Below are 4,820 nucleotides of genomic sequence, written 5' to 3' on the forward strand. Positions count from 1 at the left end.
ATTATTTAACATAAAATCATATAATGAAAACGAGAAAAAGAATTATTTCAGGAGCACAAATATAACCTGAAATCCAGTTTCCTGTTACATTTTTAAAAATCTGAAAATCTATCGAAGCCTCTGACTTCATATGTAAATAGACTGATATGCAAAAGTTTCTGTATCAGAATAATAAAATTAAAATATTTTATTCAAGTCTATATTATTATTTTTACATATAATTTTTATTCTGTAAAAGTTGTTACCTTCCAACATTATATTCAGAAAACATTCTAGAAAACATTTATGTGATAAATTCACAAGGGTTTAACACAAAAAAAAGTTTAGCATAAATTTGGCCTATTAAATTTAATATGGTTTTTCTGGAGAGATTATAAAGCTTCATAGATAAGCTAACAACAGAAAAATCCTAAGCATGTTAATTTAGAAATAAATCTCACTGAATATGAATGTGTAAACTGTGTTGGATATTGAGGATTTCCTTACCACAGTCATTTTGCTTCTTCATTTCCTTTGTTTAGAGAGATGTGAAGATCTGATAAGTATATTCAAGGAAATGTGAACCATAAAAGTGAAACAGAATTACACATATTGACAGTATACATTTGACAGTATATAGGCAAATAGTAGGTAAGTAGGTAAAGCCAGATATTTGTAGTTTTAAGTGAGGCTACTAAAAGCCAGCATGCATTGTCAATATGGAAGCTTATTTTAAATTATTGGTAAAGCATTGAATGTATCACACAAGAATATCTTGCTTGCATTAAAGTAGCATGTTGGGGAAAAACTTGTTTAATTTTTCCAAATAATACAGAGCTTGTACATTATTAGGAAATTAGAGAAATCTTAATGCCAGATGTGGTTCACTCTGTGAACTAATGAAAAACAGTATAGGAATAATCATAACAAGGTTCTGGTTAGCTAGTAAATTTGAAGATGTGGTCAGGCTATTTTTACTAACAAGGCTGTAAAGAACCTTTATTGCTCTATCTCTGGAAATTGATTTTAATTAAAGATACCCAAATATAATCATGCATTTGTTGAAGGAAAAATACATGTTAGCTACCCTAAATATACTCTGTTTAATCTAGGTGGTTAAAGTTCTTGCATTTGGAGATTTGGAGAACGTGAAAGGTAGAAGGAAATGCATAAGCTTAAATCTGCTTAGGTTTATAAGAAAGCTAAAGGTTTCAGAGAATGTCGAGAAAACCAGTTACGGTAACTAATCTGCATAGAATCTTGAGAATGAATGAATTCGGAAATAATTTGGTCAAACCATTTCAGGCTTGTCTTGCTATTAATTCTGTAGCACTTCAGGTTTGTTTTATCCTCTTTAATTGCCTCTAATAATCTGCCCATTGCTGGAAGAACTCAGTTTCCCTCAAAACTGTCATTTCTTTAGTGTTTGCTTATTTTTCAAATGCCATAGTGCACTCCACCGAGGTCTTTTGTTTCTGAAATGTATGTCATTTGCAATATTGTGAAGAGACCAAGAAGAAGCAGTCTACAATAAAATATATAAAGTGGAACAGCAATAAAATTGTTTTGGATTCATGGAACGATGAAAGAGAATTTAGTCAGGTGCAGGGCTTCATATAACTCATATCTTGTCAGAACAATGCTGCCTTTTATCAACTGGCCAACTATTTTTTAGGCAGGCATTGATTGTGTGAATGGAATTCATCAGCTGAACACGTCAAGAGCAAAGAATTGTCCTTGCTGCAAGGACTTTCATGACAGTTGAGAATGAATGCAAACACAGATGACAAAATGATGCTGCTTTATCAATGGCTCTCGATCAGTGGAAAACAACAAGGAGAAAAAGAGGAGGAGGGAAGAAGAGGGGAAATTGCTTATCTAAATCTTGAACTTCTATTATGTGATTGGTTGATTAATACCTTATTTGGAAGGCAGGACAAGAAGCGCCTGAAGGCAGGACAAGAAGCAACGGGTGGAAACTAATCAAGGAGAGAAGCAATCTAGAACTAAGGAGAAATTTCCTGGCAGTTAGAACAATTAACCAGTGGAACAACCTGCCTCCAGAAGCGGTGAATGCTCCAACACTGGAAGTTTTTAAGAAGAGACTGGACAGCCATCTGTCCGAAATGGTGTGGGGTTCCTGCCTGGGCAGGGGGTTGGGCTTGATGACCTCCAAGGTCCCTTCCAACTTTATTATTATTATTATTATTATTATTATTATTATTATTATTATTATTATTATTATTATTATTATTATTATTATTATTATTATTATTATTATTATTATTATTATTATTATATGAATATATGGGAAAGCTATGGAGATACAGAATTTTCATAAATGTCCAACAGCTGTATTTTTGAAGTAAGTTTTCCAAATGTTGTCACATAAAGTTCCTGGCTTTAATTCTTTAAATTTTCAAGAATAACAATGCATCTTTGATGCATGAAGACATGATGTCTATCCTCTTGTGGCATGTCAAATGGAGGCTGCTGCTGATAGTAGATTTGCTTCTGGGATAGTATTGTCTAAATCAGTGTTTCTCAAACTTGGCAACTTTAAGATGTGTGAATCTGAACTTCCAGAATTCTCCAACCAGCCATGTTGGCTGGGGAATTCTGGGAATTGAAGCCTACGTGTTTTAAGGTTGCTAAGTTTGAGAAACACTAGTCTAAATTGTTGTCTATTGCTTTGTATGAGAAGCTGACGCAAAACAATAGAAAACTTTATTACTTGGTACTAGAATAGAAGGTAAAATTTATGTTAGAAATTTAATTAAAACATGGCTTCATTTCTTAAAATTCTAGTTGTTTTAACTGTTAAATTGGTGAGAATCTAAAAGATGCTCTACAATTAAGTATGTGATCAATTTTATTTTTATTTTCATTATCCATCATTGGATAATAGATATATCAGAAAAACTAATCCTTTTCAGAATTAATAACTGACTTAGGCCATTCTTCAGCAATGGCGAATAACCACTTCTACTCAACTTAAACAAATAAAAGTGATAAAACACAGATGCAAATGAAATTCTGAAAAGAGAAAAATATATAAGAGCATGAGTAATTATATTTCAAGAGAAGCAAAAGCAAGGAGAAGACAAAACACTTCCAGGGCAGTTACGGATATTTAGAAAGAGAATATTGATACCTTCTGATTTCCTAAATTTTGATCATAATTTCAAAAAAGCAGCAATCCCTATCTACTAAACAAGATGAAGATGAAGAAAATTATTGTTCATAAAAGTGCCCAAAAATATAACAAGTACTGAGGAATTTGCAAGGGAGTTGGTGCATTGTGGACGAGATCTGCTAATTTTTAAGATGGTTATTTGATTGCTTGTGTGGAGATATGTATTTTTTTGGCTGCAGAGATGTTTGCGTCTTTGCTGAGCAGATGGTCTGAGCTCATCACCAGGATAACAAATAGAAACATAAATTTTTCAAAGGAGGAGAACTGAGAGAGAGGAAATTTGACTTACCTCCAGAGATTAAGCTTCAAAGGAAACCAGGACTTCACACCTCTAGATATATACTATAGGAGGATCCTTTTAGATTCATATAATATAAGAGCTAGAAGGGAAACTAACTAATCCAACCTGATTTTGCCAGAAAGCAGGAACCCAAAGAGGCACACAATCTCTGGCAGAAAAAAGAGAATGATAATAATAAAGAATGCAGTTAATCAGTCATCCAGTAAAAGGAGCTCAAGACAAAAGCAAATTATCAACTCAACAGGAATTTCTTTAGATATTTTCAAAATTGAAAACCAGCAGCTGATGAGTTAGATGACAAAGGGGTTAAGAAGACTGCATAGAAATGATAAGAATGGTGTGCATTTGTACTATAAATTAGATATAAGATAATTATCCAAGCCAATGCTGACTTTATCTCAGAGTGAATCAGAAGAACTAAAGCAAACTGCAGTAGCAGGAGGACAGCTTGAAATAAAAAATCAGGATGTCTGCATTTGCCTTTAATTCTCCTCTCCCCTCCAAGTAGGGAGTAGAAAAGGAACTCATCAAATTTGCAGATAATACTACGGTGGCAGGAATAGTCAACACCCTGTACAATAGGCTCAAGATCCAGATGGATCTTGACAGACTTGAACACTGGGCCCTAACTAACAAAATAAAAATCATCGTAGAAAAAAGTAAGGTCTTACACTTAGACAAGAAAACCCAAAAGTACAGGTGCAGATTAGGTGAAACCTGGCTTAATAGCAGTAACTGTGAGAAGGATCTCCTAGTGGACAATCAATTAAATATGAGTCAGCAGTGTGCGGCGGCAGCCAAAAAAACCAATGCAATCCTAGGTTGCATACCATTCTATAAAGCAGTGGTTCTCAACCTTTTTAATGCCGCGACCCCCAACCGGTCATAAGTCGAGGACTAAACCGGTCGTAGGTCGAGGACTAAACCGGTCGTAAGTCAAGGACTACCCAACCGGTCGTAAGCCAAGGACTTTCCCTGCCTGGGAGCGCCGCGCATGCGTGGTTCCGCCCCCTGCGCCGGCCGAGGCGTAGCTGGCAAGCGGCAGACACGGAGCAGGCCGACCACCAGCTGGCCCAGCTCAAGGGAGGTAAGGCACCCGCCGGAAAAGGGGAAAAAATGGCAGAGAGCCTTGCTTGGCGACCCCCGTGAAATGGTCGATCGACCCCAAATGGGGTCGCGACCCATAGGTTGAGAACCGCTGCTATAAAGCCTTAGTAAGGCCACACCTGGAATACTGCATCCAGTTTTGGTCACCATACTATAAAAAGATGTTGAAACTAGAAAGAGTGCAGAGAAGAGCAAAAAAGATGAATAGGGTACTGGAGGCTAAAACATATGAAGAAT

Source organism: Protobothrops mucrosquamatus, unplaced genomic scaffold (genome assembly GCF_001527695.2).
Source record: "Protobothrops mucrosquamatus isolate PMUCROS unplaced genomic scaffold, P.Mucros_1.0 scaffold1711, whole genome shotgun sequence".
In the NCBI taxonomy this organism is placed as follows: Eukaryota; Metazoa; Chordata; class Lepidosauria; order Squamata; family Viperidae; genus Protobothrops; species Protobothrops mucrosquamatus.